At 46.3% G+C, this 17,971-nt stretch overlaps 1 protein-coding gene and 1 pseudogene across 2 annotated transcripts in view; one reads left to right on the forward strand and one right to left on the reverse strand.

Moving 5' to 3' along the window:
- Window positions 1-17,971, forward strand: part of IL19 (interleukin 19) — a 74,573-nt gene that overhangs the window by 26,877 nt on the left and 29,725 nt on the right. The gene's annotated exons all lie outside the window — the stretch shown is intronic.
- LOC101417817 (S-phase kinase-associated protein 1-like) lies at window positions 14,506-15,476 on the reverse strand (annotated as a pseudogene).

A 17,971-nucleotide genomic window follows, 5' to 3' on the forward strand; every position in this document is an offset into this window, starting at 1 on the left:
TGCAAAGGAAATGTCAAGCACTGTTAAAGGACTTACTTTTGTCTGGATTAGAAGGAACATGAGGAGAAAGAATGGTGAGGTTGGTCACAGACCCTGCCTGCCTTTGTGTGCTAAGCCCAGGAGGTGATGGGTAAGTATTGGCAGCCAGCTGCCCTGGAATCTGGAGAGCAATGTTGACCACCTCAGGCATGGGGGCCAGGCAGAGCAGCAACTCCTGACCAGAAACATATTCTGCACTGCCCCAGCACTGTGCCTGCTCTCCGGTCATTGACCTCTGGTTCATGGTGAGAGATGAGTGGATGGTGAGATGCTGGTGAAATTTTTCACTCCCAAATTGCAGCTTGCTTCAGAAAGCACTGGATCTGTCAACTTTCACTCTTCATGAGTGGAATGGGATTTTCTAAATTTTGCAATTGAATTTAAGAAATCAAGAGAAAAGATGTCCCTTTGTGGCTAAAAAAGAAATAAAAAGCAAGCCAGCAGAAGTGAGCCTCTACATCCCCATGTCCTTTGAATTACAAACCTATACTCTAGGGTCCCTTAGCCCATCATATGATAGGAGCTAGAGATGATAAAGGGTTTGTAGAGATAAAGGTTGTCTAGAAATTGCACCTACCCTGGTATGTCCCACAGATCTGCTCAGCTCTGTCCCAACATGCCTAGGATGGAATGGAACTAATTTTCTGGGTCTTTTCATTGGATGAAGTCAAGACCATTCACACCCTGGTCCCCTCCTGCCTTCCAGTAAATTTTCCATTCCCACCCCTCCCCAGCTTAGCCTTCAGCCTTGCTGGTCGCCCTGCCTGTCTCAAATGTTCACATTTCTGGGTCTATCTCTGACTGCCCTCTCCCTCTTCTCTGCCAGTCAAACATCACTCATCCTTCCAGGTCAAACTCAAAGGTCCCCATCTTTGTGAAGGCTTCCCCCACCCACCTGAGTCAGACCCAAGAGCTCCCTCTTCTGTTCTCTCCCAGCACTTTAGACTTCTGTTATTACTCTCAGCACATAGTACTACAGTCACTCATTTTTATTTGAAGTAGACTGAATGTGGTGGTTTGAAACTCTATGTTCCCCAGAAAAACATGTTCTTAAATCAAATCCATTCCTATGGGTGTAGACCTTTTGAAGAGGTCATTTTCATTAAGGTATGGTCCACCTCAATCAGGATGGGTCTTTTTTTTTTTTAAAGATTTATTTTTATTTTATTCCCCTCCCCTCCCCCGGTTGTCTGTTCTCTGTGTCCATTTGCTGGGTCTTGTTTCTTTGTCCGCTTCTGTTGTCGTCAGCGGCACGGGAAGTGTGGGCGGCGCCATTCCTCGGCAGGCTGCTCCCTCCTTCGCGCTGGGAGGCTCTCCTTATGGGTGCACTCCTTGTGCGTGGGGCTCCCCTACGCGGGGGACACCCCTGCATGGCAGGGCACTCCTTGCGCGCATCAGCACTGCGCATGGCCAGCTCCACACGGGTCAAGGAGGCCCGGGGTTTGAACCGCGGACCTCCCATGTGGTAGACCGACGCCCTAACCACTGGGCCAAAGTCCGTTTCCCCAGGATGGGTCTTAATTCCCTTACTGGAGTCCTTTAAATGAAAATGAAATTCAGATAAAGAGAGAAAAAGCCCACAGAAGCAAGAAGCTGAAATCAAGGAAACCCGGAAGAGAAGGGAGGGACCAGCAAATGCCACCATGTGCCATGCCACGGGGCAGAGGATCCAAGGGTCGCCAGCAGCCGGTGGGAAGAAAGCATCGTCTTGGTGATGCCTTGATTTGGACATTTTCCTGGACTCTAACCGTTAAGTGAATAAATTCCTGTTGTTCAAGCTGAACCATGTCTTGGTGTTTGCTTTGAGTAGCCTAGGAAACGAAAACACTGAATTTCTTGAAGCCAGGGACTAGAACTTAATCATCTCTGTCTCCCCAGCAATAGCGCAGTGCCCAATACACAGCAGACTCAATAAATAATCTCTCTGTTAATGCAGGGTGCTTTGTTTGGACATCTCTTCTTCTGGAGTTGGGGTAGTAAGAAGACAGCTTTGGGGAGAACTCTAGCAAGCAGAAAAAGGGGAAGGCCAATTCCAAGCGCAAGAAACAGGGTGAGCAAAGCCATAGAGGAGGGGACGTGAGGGCAAACATGGAGGCTGGAGGGCAAGAGGGAAGGTTGGAAGGAAGGGGTATGTCAAGGGCAAAGCATGGGGCCGGGCCCCGTATGTGCATAATTGCACTAGGCTTTTACAAAACGCGGTGAGGTGGCTGTTATTCTTCACACAGAGGAGGATAGTGAGGCTCAGAAAAGTCATAGAGTTCATTAGTTGGTGATGCAGAAGGGATTAGGCCAATTCTGTTAGATTCTGAAGCCCATGATTTATCTTGCTAAGAGAATGGTCAGTAATTGAGGTTGGCCGGCACCTGGAGTAAGAGGAGGTGAGCGGCGAAAGGTGCTCATTATGGAGTTATAGTGTTAATAACACCTAGCATTTTTTTCACCTGCCTACCCTGTGCTAGGCATTTTGTCAGTTACCTCATAAAAACTACCAACAGCCCTATTAGGTAAGAGAGATTACATCTCAGAGAGGTTCAATAATTTGCCCACATAGCCAATTAGTGGTAGAGCCATGATTTAAATTCAGGTCTGTTGATTCCACAACCCAAGCTCATTGGGGAAGTGCTTAATGGGTGAGTCACAACATAATAATTCAATTCTTCGTGACCTACTAGGGGTCACTAAGTCTAAGCCCGGGCTCCTCTTCCATTCCTGTCTCTTTGCTCTCTCTACAGTTCTGCCCATGTGTCCTGTCTTCTTATTCTGTTCCCTCTGCCCAACTGCATAGAACTGGACCCCCAAGCAAGATTAATTGCTAGGCTCAAAAGCAACAAACAAACAAAAAACCAATCTTCTAGCAGATAGTGTGGGATAGGAAGATGAGGGGAATGTCAAAGAAATAGGAGATGTGGCCAAGATCTCAAGAGGAGGTGCATCAGTGAATGATTTCAAGGTGGGCAGGAAGGAGGTAGTGTCCAGATACGTTTACTTTTCAGGGATTCAGGTCTGTATGAGAAAAGTCCAAACACCAACCTTGGTCTGATTTACTTGGGGCCTCTTGTTCAAAAGGCAAATTTCCTGGCCCCTCCTCAGATTCCAGAAGCTCTTCAATGGGGCCCAATTATCTACTTTTTAAAATGAGTACTCCAGAGAGTCTACAAATTGAGATGACTGCTTTCCACAATGCTATTACATCCAGCTACTGCTGCTGAGAGAAACAGGGGTGCCAGGAACTTGGGGCTGGATGCCTTCCGGTACCTGACCCAATGCTCACTCAGAGGCATTGACCCGGGGGGCTTTGTGTAGGAGTCCCCATCTTTCGGAATTATTGATGTGGTTAGAGTAGCAACGTGACTTTCTGTGGACGGAAGAAGGTAGGTCGGATGTGAGAGTCTCCCTCTGTGAATACTTGTGCGTCATCTGAGTCATAGCTTGTGTCTTTACTCTCAAAAACAAGTCATTTTTGTTAATGTCAGCATCTTTTCTGGCCGGCAACAGAGAGAGCCAGCTGGCTGCAGTGTTGAGATGGAGCAGGACAGACCAAGGGCTGGGGGTAATTCTTTAGGGCAGGGCCAGTTCTGGGGAGGAGAGGAGAGCATTATTGCCCCAGGGATTAATTGAGTTTCCTTCAGCCCTAGAAAAAAAATGCTTGCAGAAAACACTGCCAGAGGATGTAAGAGTGATCTCTTGCCTGAGTTTGAGAGACCGAGCTGTTATTTATCATAGGGTTGAGTGGTCTAGGCCAGCACTCTCTAAGGAAGTGAATTTCAACCCCAATGTTCTTCAAAATAATCTGAAGCCTTAAAAAAAAATAAAGATGCCCAGGTCTCACCCCAGATCTACAAAATTAGACTTTTGGGAGTGGGTCCTGGGAATTTGAATAAAGTTTCCTGGGAATTCTGGAGCAGTCAGTCTGGCATTGGTCCAGGGACCAGCATTTGGAAATAGCTACACTAAGGTGAGGGAAAATCATTCCATTCGAAAATTACAATATCAAGTCATGCTTTCTCTCTTTTGTCTGGTCTTTGTTCATTCCCTTTTCTTCCCACTCTTCCCAGGAGACTGAAAAAAGCTTTTCCTCTCGTTTATCTCTCATTTGTCTGTTAAGGCCGCGCAGAGGCAACAGCTGTGTAAAATTCGGAAGGGTTTGCGGTGAACTTTAATACGGTTGCTTGCCATTTCCACCTGCTTGCAGAATTTGCAGATGACAACGAAGCTGAAGTTTGATGACATTTGTCTGAGTCACGGCGAAGGGGTCCCTATGTTGGGAGAGGTGGGGCCCATGGCTTCTGAAGTCTTTTCCAACACAGACATTTCCTGGCTTCAATGTTAAACTATTCGATTGTTGTTTTCTTGGTTTTCATTTGTGTTCTACACCTACTTAGATTTCCTAGGTGGGGATAGCCCCCAGGCTGGGTGCATTGGAATCATTTGGGTAGTGAGAAGCTGAAAGTAACTACATACGGAAGGAATTAGAGTGCACCAAGCCTCCCCAGATTGCTGCATTTGAGTCATAGGCCGCTTATCTGCTCTCAGTAACAAGATTTTGTTGCTTTGCAGGCATAATACAAACCCGATAAGGAGGAGATTTGGCGCTTAAAGGTGTTCCTGACCAGAAAGCCTTGATGGAACCACCCAGGGATCAAAAAGAAAGACAAGGGAGCAAACCCCTAAGCAATCTCCCTCAATCAGTTTCCTTGGCTGCTTTTGGCACCTTTATTTATTTATTAAGATTTTATTATCTTACTAGAATGCTCCCCCTCCCCCCCCAGAAGACCCCCTAGTCTGTCTGCTTGTTGTTTCTGCTCATTGTCTGTTCATTGTGTCTTCTATTTTGTCGTGTCGTTGTGGTTGCTTGTTGTGTCCACTTGTCTTCTTTAGGAGGCTCTGGGAACCGAACCTGGGACTTCCCATGTAGGGGATGGGTGTCGAACTGCTTGAGCCACATCCACTCCCTGGCACCTTTATTTGAGAATTGAGTTGTAGACGATGCACTGGGAGTTTCAAGCTAAATCTCTGGTTGGGCCCTGAAATTCTCTTATATTAAAGAAAAATCATCTGTGCCTTTCAAGACTGTATGAGTACTGACCTCCATGGAGGAATGATGTGAATCCCAAAGGAATTCTGGAGGAAGAAGCTGCTGGCCCCCTTCCCTTCCAAATCAAACCCCTTCTTCTAAGTCCCAGGCAATCCTTGGAGTCTCTGGGATGCCGTTCTGATCACTCAAACACAAACTGACCTCTCCCTGCCCCCAGCTGCCTCTGATTCTTGCATACACACCTGTGTCTGTACCAGTCCATCGGCACAGTCATGTATTTGCTTCTGACAGCTACGGCAGCCCACCCCTGTTTATCCATTTACACGTCCAATGACTATGTATTGAGTGCTAACTTGTGCCAGGCATTCTTCTAGGCCCTGGGGATATAGAGGAAAAGCAAACAAATCACTGAACTTGTGAGGAAGGAACTTGTGAGTAACCAGTGAGGAAGGCAGACAGGCTATAAAATATATATGTAGGTGTGTGTCAGGTATAGGTGCTATTTCAGGCTAAGAGGAGTGGAGCGCGATGAGGGTGTGGTGAGATATAGTATGATCATGGAAATCATTATCAGGAAAATGAATGAGGGAAGTGGATGTGGCTCAAGTGATTGAGCTTCCGCCTACCATATGGGAGGACCCAGCTTCTATCCCTGGGGCCTCCTGGTGAAAAAGAAGAAGAGAAATCATGCCTGAGTGGTGAGCCAGTGCCTGCATGGTGAGCCAGTGACCGTGTGCCAAGCCAGTGCCCATGTGCCAAGCCAGTGCCCACGTGGTGAGCTGAGTGCCTGTGCAGTGAGTCAGGGCCCATGCAAGTGAATCATGCAGCAAGATGACACAACAAAAAGAGAGATGAAGGAGAGAGTCAAGGGGAGGCACAGCAGAAACCAGGAACTGAGGGGGCACAATTAACAGGGAACCTCTCTCCACATCAGAGGTCCCCAAGATTGAATCCTGGTGAATCCTAGAGGAGAAAAATGAGAAGAGAAGACCAAAAGAGAAACAGATACAGAAGATCACACAGTGAATGGATACAGACAGCAAAAATAGCAGGGTAGGGGGAGGGGGAGGGGAGAAATAAATAAAAATAAACATAAAAAAGAAAATAAATGACAACAATTTGTATATCAAAGAAGAGTACATGCTAGATTGATATGCAGATCTGTCTGTTTTTGTGTGTGGGCCCTCAAGAAGTGCACAGTTTAGATGGAAAGACAAACCTATTAGCAATTTCAAATAAAGTGATGTGTCAAGGCTTCTGGTGATGGGAGCACAAGAAGGAAGCATCTATTTCTTCCTGAGGAACTCAGGAAAAGATTGTCAGAGGAGTTCTCATTTGATCTGGGCACTGAAGACTAAATGGGAGTTCTCCCGGGGAGGACGGTAAGGGGATAATATGGACAAATGCACTGATGTATAAAAGTGCTGGTACTTGGAAGCTGTGAGCTATTTGATTGGGTGAAACTTCTCAGAGGGCTTAACCTTGTGCGGTATCTACCAGCACCCAGAGAACCCTCCGAGGGTATCATCCAGCTGCTAATCTAGAGCTTTCCATACCCTGAAGACTGTGCAAATCCAGGGCCAACAGCAGCCAGTCCCACCAAGTCTCAGAGGAGCCATATTTCTCCAAAGTAGATTTATTGCATAAAAAATGGAAATTTTAGAAACTTTGTCATGTATATAATTTTACATCTGTGTGTCTAGAGCAAGGCATTATAAAATGGAAGCAAAGTTGAAGAAAATTTCATTAAGATGGAAAATTGACACAGCAGAAAGCTAATTTAGTGAATAAAAGACAAACTTAAGATAATTTTCCTAGAATAAAGAAGCAAAAGATAAAGAAATGAAAATGAAAGAGTACAATAGATGTGAAAGGCAGATATCAAAGAACCAATCTCAAAACAGTAAGAGTTCCTAAAATAATTAACAAAAACTTTTGGAGCAGAAGTCGTACCTGTAGAAAATTTATTGGCTATAAGCAAAAAAGAAAGAATAACTGGGTGTTCTCATTATATTAATCAGGATTCTTTTGGCTGGGTTAGAGTTCCAGCTCAAACTGGCTTAAGCATAAAAGGAATTTCATTGACTCACATGATGAAGTTCAAGGATTTACCAGGAGCATGTCTCTCCAGCTCTTAGTTTTGCTTTCCTCTGGGTTGGTGTTATTCTTGGGCAGGTTGTTCTATGGGCTGGCATCCTGTAGTGCCAGACTTCGATTCTTCTTGCTTACCACTTCATTGGAAAGAGTCCTTCCTTCCCAACTCTGCAGGAAAAATATATCCAGTTAATTCTTAGTGACTCTGGTTGGCCTGCTTTGGGTCACGTGTTCACCCTTGAAACAATCCTTACTGTTGAGGAGGGTTGTGGCAGTAATTTCATTGGCAACACACACCTTTTCCTGGAAGGAAGGGATGGATCAGTCTTAATGCAATGCCCATGGGCTGTAAGTAAGGGAGAGACTTGTTCCTTAGAGGAAAATGGGGGATTTAATGCCAGAAGAAAGGGGAATGGATGCTGGTACAAATCATCATCAAGTCCTGTGATTCTACCTCTGAAATATACCCTAGATCGGTCTCCTTTCTGCAATTGCCTCTAATACTGCTTTACTTCAAGCCACCGTTAAGGAATGGATCATGTCCCCCACAGACATGTTTGAATCCTAGTCCTGGTCCTGTGAGTGAACTCATTTCTAAATAGGAGCTTTGAAGATCCTTTTTGGATGAGGCCTAATTGAATCAGGGTGGGCCTTAATCCAATATGTTTGAAGTCATTATTAGCAGAGGAAGTTCAGACGCAGTTAGGAGAAGTCAGAAGTGGAAGTCAGAGAAAGAGACACACATCACCACGTGAGGGAGGCCGAGATCCTGCCAGCACCAGAATGCTACAGCCTCTGGGAGAAAGCACCACATGGTGATACCTTAATGTTGGACTTCTAGCTTCAGGTAATAAATTCCTGTTTCAGCCCACCAATTTGTGGTGTTTGTAGTAGCAGCCCTGACCATGGGCACAGCCTCTTAATTTGCCTTTTTTCTTCTGTTCTCACCTGCTTCAACCATTCCCCACATATTATTCAACAATCTTCTAGTAAACCAGGTCATATCACTTGCTTGGTTAAAACAATTTTATGGTTGTCTGTGGCATGTAGAATAAATTAAAGTTCTCTACAATGGTCTTTAAGAACTTGCCTGGTTCAGCTGCTGCGAATGATCCCACCAGCCCCACCTTTGTTCACCATATCCCAGTCACACAAGCCATCTGTCAGTTCTATTTGTGAATGTGATAAGCTCTTTCCTATCTCAGGGCTTTCACACATGGTGTTCCTTCTACCTGAAACTGTCTTTCCGCAATTCTCTGACTGGCTCCTTCTCTTTTATTATGTCTCAGTTTATCTCTCACTTCCTCAGAAGTTCTCTGGTCTCACAATCTGAAAACAGGTTTCCTTCTAGTTTCCTTGGCAGCCTTATCTCAAATCACTAATCACAATATGCTATTATATGTTTATCTGTGTTTATTTATGTTATATCTGACTCACTCCAGAATGTGAACTCCACAAAAGGAGGGACCACGGCCTGTTTGTTCACTGGATTACTGGACACAGAATATAGGTTATGTAGGAGGAAGGAGGGAAGTAACATTGAAATGAGGTAATATATAGAAATACATATATAAGAGAAGAAGACTAAATAATTGATTTAACTATAATTTCTAAGGTGATGACTAGTTTTTTCTATTAAAGAAATGAGCTATGATGTTAAAAAATGGAATAGGGACTGTAGCAGTTTAATACTATTGATGAATTTTAAAAAGAAATATTGGATTATGCTTGTAATATGATCTGTACCTGGGCATGACTGAGTTATGATTAGGTGTTGAGTCCCTGCCCTTTGGTGGGTGGGGACTCACAGATAAAAGGCATGGCGAAGAACAGAGTTGAGGGTTTCTGATGTTGGAGTTTGATGCTGAAGACTTAAGCTGGAGCTCTGGGAAGTCAGCATGCAGAGGAAAGAGAAGCCAGCCCCAGGAAGAAAGGAACCTTTAACCCAGAGAAAGGCAAGCCCCAGGAACGTAGGAACCCAGGAAGCCTGAGCCCTCCCCGATGTCGGCAGCCATCTTGCTCCAAACAGACTTTGGTGAAGGAAGTAACTTATGCTTTATGGCCTGGTATCTGTAAGCTCCTACCCCAAATAAATACCCTTTATAATGCCCAGCAGATTTCTGGTGTTTTGCATTAGCACCCCTTTGGCTGACTAATACAGGGACAGATTTAAAAATTCTAAACTAAATAAACAAATCCAGTATAGAGGGCTTTCTTGTTCTAATTTAGTGCCATAAAAATTAAGGCAGGGGAGCAGATGTGGTTCAAGTGGTTGAGCACCTGCTTCCCACATGGGAGGTCCATGGTTTGGTTCCCAGTGCCTGCTAAAAACAAAAACAAACAGGGCGGCGGACTTGGCCCAGTGGTTAGGGCGTCCGTCTACCACATGGGAGGTCCGTGCTTCAAACCCCGGGCCTCCTTGACCCGTGTGCAGCTGGCCCATGCGCAGTGCTGATGCACGCAAGGAGTGCCCTGCCACGCAGGGGTGTCCCCTGCGTAGGGGAGCCCTATGTGCAAGGAGTGTGCCCCATAAGGAGAGCCGCCCAGCGCAAAAGAAAGTGCAGCCTGCCTAAGAATGGTGCCGCCCACATGGAGAAATGACACAAGGTGACACAGCAAAAAGAAACACAGATTCCCGTGCTGCTGACAACAACAGAAGTGGACAAAGAAGACACAGCAAATAGACACAGAGAACAGACAACTGGAGTTGGGGGAAAGAGGAGAGAAATAAATAAATCTTTAAAAAAAAAACAAAGCAACAAGCAAACAAATGAAAAAAAACCAAAACAACTGAGGGAAGCTGATCCGGTCTGTGTTTGAATGCTGACTTCCCATATATGAGGTCCTGGGTTCAAACCTTGGCCCCTGGTAGCTCAAAAAAAAAAAAAAAAAAAAAAAGGTTGCAGACTGATAGGGAAGCTATGAATAGAATTAGCTGTGCATGTAGAGTGATTGTGGCCACGAAGGAAGGGTAGGATTCCGTGAATCAGGAAGAGGTAGTTGCATGTTTCTTGTGTGTGTGCATGTGCGTGCATGTGTAGGGGCAAGGTAGGAAAAGACTAGGTGAGCAGAGATCTGGAACTGAGATACAGTGAAGGGAGAGAGGTGAAAGGTGAGGTGGAAGAGTGAGAAGAGCAAGATTTCCGTTTACCAGGGGACTCTGAAGCACAGTGGCTTGAAACCCAGAGAAAACCCAGAAACTGCTGCCACAAAGACAGAGCTTTTCGCCTGGGGTCTTGGTTGTATCTGTGCAGCTGAAGCAAGCCTCAGGAAAAGTCCCTAGAAAAGGGCTCCCAGTCCTAGGGCTTTTGGGTCCTGTGGACAACAAGGACACCTTGTGGCACAGTAAGGCATGGAAGAGACAGCCGTAGCAAAGGCGGATGTGGCTAGAGGTGTTGCCAAGAAAGGAAAGCCTGGGCAGGGCATCCTGGGTGAAGGGAGTCCTGAGGAGCCTGATGATAGGAAAGGAAGGTGGAAGACTAGAAACAAACTTGCTCTACTCGCCGGGAGCCCAAGGTAGGGCTTGTTTAGGGGAGTGGGTAAAGCTTCTCTCCATTCTGGAAAACAGTCTTTCTGCCTGGTGATGCTAACCCTCCAGGCGGACCCGGGGGTGTTGCTACCTGCACATTGGGGCACCTTTAAGTGCAGTGACAAGATACAGCCATGGCATTCTTAGGTGGAAGATCTCAGCTGGAAGATTGCCATTTAGTTTCTGTGCAATCTCAAGGTAGTTTTCTTGAGACTGTGCTCTCAGCTGGAAGGAGGGGATAATAATTAATGACCCCCACAATCCTGTATGTGATTTCCCGTATATGATATCTGTACTGTTGGCTAAAATTGGTCCTGGAGTCTGCAGAGCAACATGCTTTCTCCATGCCCTCAGGGATGAGAGCCCGAGAGCCGGCACGGGGCTGGGTGGGACTGAGCTTTGGCCGCTCTGTCGGTGGGCCTGACCTCCGCTGGCTTTTCCTGCTGGGTCTCAGACTAGCTTAGCCCCCAGGCTGTTGCCCAGCAGAGAATATTCCTCTGCCCATCTCTCAGTTGCAATGAACTTTGAAAGTTCATTTTTCCTTTACTCTCTCTCTAAGAAAGTCTGCAATACTCTCATGCCCACCTGTCAAGCTTGGAGAATCACCAGAAAAGGTGAATCTATGACCTCATCACCGGCTACAAGTAGCATGTGGGGAGATCAAGTATGAGGAGTAATTGCCACTAGATGGCAGCAGAGCAGCCTGGGTATGTCAGGTGAGACCTGCTCCAGATAAAGAACTAAACAGTAGTGGAGGTAGACGCCTTTCCATTAGATGATTTGCAGGATACTTTACTTCATTTCTTTTTTTTTTTTAGGATCTATCTATCTATCTATCTATCTATCTATCTATCTATCTATCTATCTATCTATCTATCTATCTATCCCCCACCCCCCCGCCCCAGTTGTCTGTTCTCTGTGTCTATGTGCTGCGTTGTCTTCTTTGTCCACTTCTGTTGTTGTCAGCGGCACGGGAATCTGTGCTGCTTTTTGTTGCGTCATCCTGTTGTGTCAGCTCTCCGTGTGGGCAGCGCCATTCCCGGGCAGGCTGCACTTTCTTTCCCGCTGGGCGGCTCTCCTTACGGGGCATACTCCTTGTGCGTGGGGCTCCCCTACACGGGGACACCCCTACGCGGGGGACACCTCTGCATGGCAGGGCACTCCTTGCGCGCATCAGCACTGCGCATGCGCCAGCTGCACATGGGTCAAGGAGGCCCGGGGTTTGAACCGCGGACCTCCCATGTGGTAGACGGACGCCCTAACTGCTGGGTCAAGTCCGCTTCCTTTACTTCATTTCTAATGAGGCTGGCAGGAATGTTCTCATAGTAATCACTGGATTGAATGTCGAAGCTCAGCAACTAGCCAGCTTAGAATCAACCATCCCATCCATATTCTGAAAAACCTTATAGTGGAGAGCGGGAGGGCATGCGAGGGAGGGTGAGAGCGGTAGCCACTGGCAGGCGGTTAGTGCCTGTCCTCAGGCCCAGCGAGGGGACTTTACCGTTTACAGTGAGCCAGGCCGCTAGGAGCAGGGACCGCTGCCCTGCAGTCCCAGGAGTGTATGTGCGAGCTGGACGCAGGGCCCACCAAGGCCCTGCCAGCTGACTACAAAGCACCCGCACAGCTCTCCAAGAAAGACCCACATGGACCTCAGGACTGGCTGAGTGGTGACGCGATCCTGAAGGAGGTGTCTGGATGTTGGTCTGGAGAGACTGGGATAAAATTAGTGCATCCTCAAGGCAAAACTGCAGGTTTCTAACACTGAACTCAGAAGCTGTGGGAAGGTAAATCCCTTCCCCTAGGACAAAGGGCTGCAGCTTTCCCTGAGAACTACCGGCCACAAGGCAGATTCACAAGCCCTGTGTTCCCCTAAACGCATGAGCTCTAAGCCCGTGTTCCCTGAACCCACATCTCACAGACCCACATACCACGAGTCCACATTCTCCCAGGCTTCTGTTTCTCAAACCTAGTACTCGCGGAAATCTGGCATTGCCCTAGCCCGCCGGGCTAACTCCAGGAGTGAGAGGGTTTAGGTGGGAGGTGCAGAGGGACCCAAGGAGTGCAGGTTCAATTTTCTGGTCCCTCCCTCTTACTGAGTTTGGAGGAGCATACCAGCTGACTTGGGGAGAGCGTAGGAAGAGAGGAGAGGCGAATCTGCTGAGAGAGAGCCCGATTTACCTAAACGCCCTGGGACAGGAAACTTGGCTGGGGAGAAGGTGGAGTCAGAAAACTAACTAGTCCCTCTGTAGCACACCTAAGGGAGAGGGATAGTAGGTTCTGCTTTGTGGGCTTACAAAAGTGTATTTAGGGTTCCTGGCAAGGGGTGGGTGCTCTCTCTCAAGAAATTAAGAGACATTATTTTCTGAGGAGAGTTGGGTCAGCAGGGACCCATTTGAATCTCCTCCGGGAGCCCTTACACAGCCTTCCTCCTGCCCTGGGAGAGAGGGAAGTGAGGATTTATTTATTTATTTATTTATTTTTCTCCCCTTACCCTCCGCCCCCCCCCACCCCCCCACCCCCCGCTCCAGTTGTCTGTTCTCTGTGTCTATTTTACTGCATCGTCTTTGTCCGCTTCTCTTGTCAATGGCATGGGAATCTGTGTTTCTTTTTTTGTTGTTGCGTCATCTTGTGTCAGCTCTCCGTGTGTGCGGCACCACTACTGGGCAGGCTGCACTTTCTTTTGCGCTGGGCGGCTCTCCTTACCGGGCGCAGTCCTTGTGCATGGGGCTCCCCTACACGGGGGACACCCCTGCCTGGCAGGGCACTCCTTGCACGCATCAGCACTGCACATGGGCCAACTCCACACGGGTCAAGGAGGCCTGGAGTTTGAACCACGGACCTCCCATGTGGCAGACGGACACCCTAACCACTGGGCCAAGTCCGCTGCCTAACTTAACTTTTTATTTACAGTATCTTGCATTTGTGATTGATGCTCTCTGGGTTTTGCCACACATTTTAATGTTAACTTATTTTTTACATGCATGTAGGGTGAATACTTTTCCTCACATGGGAATAATGATTATAAAATGGTGACATACCACATGGGTTAAGTGTCCTTTTCAATTAAACAGCTACAGTCTACCTATATTCCGCCCCCCCCCCCCAAACCACAAACTGGTTAGTAACTGAATCTCTAGCCAACATAGTCAAAGCTGAGTGGATTAAAAATACAAACACCAGTCCTCAAATCCAGTTAAGGGATCTCACTCTACAGTCTAATTGATAGCAGTGATGCTCCTTGACACTAGGGAGCTGGGACACATTTAATTGCCCCACTCAGAACATTTACTCAGGTAGCCTTTTTCCAGTTCCAACTCATGAATAAAGATGATCCTTTGTTAATTCTATTTCAGAAAACTTTTTCCAAGATGTTTTTATTTACCATGCCATTTTAAAAGGTCACTAAACTGGTTAGATTTTAAAAGTTAACTAAACTTTCCTTGTGTTCTATTAATTAAAAAATACTGCTAAAAAAACAGTTAACTAAACTGACGTTAACAGTAAACTAGGCATACTTTGCTTTATAGAAAGAGAAAAAGCCCAAAATGCAAGTTTCTATAGAGATCCCACAGTTCAGTTTTATTCAGAGCAAAGGAAAAAGAAACTTTTGATCATACTGGAAAAAACTCAGCCATAGGTTTGGAATCTGTATTCAAACTACACATGCAATGAGCTCAATTTTCCCCTAATATGATGAATTTGCTGATGCATTTGTTCTACTGTTTGTCTAATATTAACAGTTATAAACAGAGCAGTGCAAATGTATTTGGAACAGTCTTCACAGTGTGACAGTGTCAGGGACAACGCTTCACTTCTCTTCACACCACTGGTTCTCTTTGAGGACCTGGGCTTCCTCCTCTTCAGTGGTTTTTGATATTGAAGGTCTTGAGAAGCTCCTCAGGCGTTTTCCCCTTGACCATATTGGCAACAGTCTTGCATGTAACAGCAAGCAAATCCTTGATGTCTAAGGAGTTTGTAGCCAGAATAACTTCCAAAAGTGTTCCCTGGCTAACTTTCAGGAATTCTTGGTCCCAAATAGGGATATTGTCTGTTGCTTTTCTTTGTTCTCATCACCCTCGGGAGGAGGAGGGTCATCTTTGTAGTGGGTATATCACTGAATATTTTTAAAAATATTGCTGCGTTAACATTTGGTAGAGGGACTGGGTCATCTTCTCTGTCTTCCATTCTCACATCTTCCACTGATGTGGGCTATGGGTGGGAGGCTCTTTGTCTCTTCGGAGACAACCTTAACCTAAGCTGTCTGTCCTGACTTGTGGGTGTGGGATGGTGAGAGGCTGCAGCCCTGCCCTTGGTAACCATGGCAATGACTCCAGTCCCAGCTAACAGTTTATCAATGCAAACTATAAACTTTAAATATTCAGGGAAAATGCAAACCAAATGTGCTAAAAGCTTATCTAGGATGTATGAAGTCCATGCTGAAAGCTTACCTAGGATGTGTAAGATATATGCTAATTCAAGCCTATTGGGAACGGAAACAAAAGGACCATTTGGCCCTTCCTCTCTGTATAAAAGGAACTAAAAAATCTTGTTCGGGGCTCAGGTTTGAAACAGAAAGCTCCCGAGTCTGGCCGGCCGTCAATAAACCATTTTTCCTTCTCAAAATCATTCCTGAGTCCTGGTCTCTCTATACGCAAAGAATTGAACCTCTCTCAAATTCTGCGACACCACTGTGCTCTTTACAGTCACAGATTGTTCGCCTATTTCCGTGTCAACTTCAACTACCTCCCCATGACAACCCTGCAACTTAATTGAAGCCATGGTGTTTGGTCTCAAAGAGATGGTGAACCGGAGGCTGGCAAGAGCAGGGCAGTGTCAGCACAAAAAGGAGGAAAAGGCTGAGAACAAGGCCACTCTGACTGATCTTGATTACCAAGGGGAAATTGGGTTGCTGTTACTCAAAGGGGGCAGGGAAGACTACGTTTGGAAACCAGGAGATTCTCTAGGCTACCTTTTAGTGTTTTCAGGTCCAACAATAAGAGTTAATAGAAGACTACAACAACTTCCTTCTGCCAGACCTTTCAGGCTTGGTGAGTCGCCATATAAAAAACCCCAGTCAGCTGAGATGCTGGATGAGCAAGTGAAACATGAAACAAAAAATCCATGGGATCTTCAAATGAAGACTACGTTCCCTAGAGCAGTTAGGGAGGACAAAGAGACCACCAGGGAAGCAGAAAAACAAAATAAAAGGAACAAAAACTGTGTAGAAGTGTGTGTCTGGATGCTAAGTAGCTAAAGGGGTAGACTGTACCAGTTATTGAGCTAATGCCTCTCGGCTTCAAACCCACCCATCTATATTCTGCTTTGTGATCTAGAGGCTGAGACTCTGCAAATCACATTTTTGCTTTTTGCCGGTGGATTCTGCCGATAGGGAAGCTGTGTGGAGACTGAAGGCTGGAGGAGGAACATCCTTTGGTGTGCTTCCTGAGAACCGCCTGGCAGTTTGTGGCTCCTGTGAGTATTACCCCAACAAAGCTTCTTCATCCTGGCAGAAACGTGCTTTCCTGTAGGAGTGGCTGGATCCAGTTTGCAGTTTTGTTCTTTTTTTTTTTTTTTTATTGACTTTGTAATAATATTACATCAAAAATATATATGTGAGGTCCCATTCAACCCCGCTCCCCCACCCCCCCTCTCCCCCCCCAACAACACTCGTTCCCATCATCATGACACATCCATTGGATTTGGTAAGTACATCTTTGGGCACCTCTGCACCTGATAGCCAATGGTCCACATCATGGCCCATACTCTCCTCCATTCCATCCAGTGGGCCCTGTGAGGATTTGCAATGTCCGGTGATTGCCTCTGAAGCACCATCCAGGGCAGCTCCATGTCCCAAAGACACCTCCACCTCTCATCTCTTCCTGCCTTTCCCCATACCCATCGTCCACCATGTCCACTTTTCTCAATCCAATACCACCTCTTCTATGTGGACATTGGATTGGTTGTGTCCATTGCACCTCTATGTCAAAAGGAGGCTCAAATTCCACATGGATGCTGGATGCAATCCTCCCATTTTCAGTTGTAATCACTCTAGGCTCCATGGTGTGGTGATTGTCCTTCTTCAACTCCATCTTAGCTGAGTGTGGTAAGTCCAATAAATCAGATTGTAGGTGCTGGAGTCTGTTGAGGTTCAGGACCTGGCTATCACATTGTCAGTCCAGAGATTCAAATCCCCTAAATATATCTTAAATCCCAACGTTAACTGCACCTCCAGCACATTAGCATGAAAGTCTTATGAAGGGAGATCCCATCTGAGTCCAGATTCATCACACATAAACACCATTTCCAAAGAGGGGCCATCTGCCCTGGTAGTTAACCCCATCGGCCATGGCCATAACTCTCATGGGTCTCTTTAGCCTTCAAAGGAACCAATATCTGGGGGTTGTATCTGCTTTATCTGTCTCTCTGACTCTGCTCAGTTGTGCATGAGGGCAATCCTTCTGCCAGCCTCCAGACTCTTTTTTAGAAACTCATAGCCATATAAACTCATTTCTCCTTTCCATTTCCCCCTTACTTTAGGTCAAACAGCATTTTAAAGTCATGTTATTTTATGTAGACATGGATATTCTGCTGGTCCGCATTGAACCTTCCGTATAAGGTCCTTTTCCAGTTGCATCATCAGTTGGTATTTGATAGTGGTCCCTCGTTGCCAGAGAGGCTCGTCCCCGGGTGTCATGTCCCATGCTGGAGGGAAGGCATTGCATTTACATGCTGAGTTTGGCTTCGAGACTGGCCACATTTGAGTAACATGAAGGCTGACAGGAGGAAATTCCCAGGCACAATGTTGCTCTAGGCCTTGTTCTTATTTTAGGTTTATCAGCTCACAAGCATAGTCATTAGCATCAGGGGCTCACTGTTGAACCCTCACTCCCTCCAGGTCCCCGCCACTGTACCTGGGAGACTGTCGCTGCTCCCCTAGGGACCGCGGCAGAGCACCACTGGCCAGGAACCCAGTACCCCCCCTGCTGTGGTTTTTAATTGTTGCCATTATGAGTATATCCAATCATTACCATGCCCCCTGGACATATGTTCTGTACAGCTCCCTGTCAGCCATATATCACCTGTCATTGGTATCCCATACCAGTATCCCTCCATTGCCATTGTTGAAACACTCTGTGGTCCAGAACTCCCCGAAATTTGAAGCCCAATATAATGTCATGGTCCCTTACTAGGGAATGGTATATAGCAATGGGTTTAAAGGATGGATAAAGAACTTGGATAAAGTTAGATAAAGAACTTAGATAAAGAATGTTGAC

The sequence above is a fragment of the Dasypus novemcinctus genome, chromosome 13 (assembly GCF_030445035.2).
Source record: "Dasypus novemcinctus isolate mDasNov1 chromosome 13, mDasNov1.1.hap2, whole genome shotgun sequence".
In the NCBI taxonomy this organism is placed as follows: Eukaryota; Metazoa; Chordata; class Mammalia; order Cingulata; family Dasypodidae; genus Dasypus; species Dasypus novemcinctus.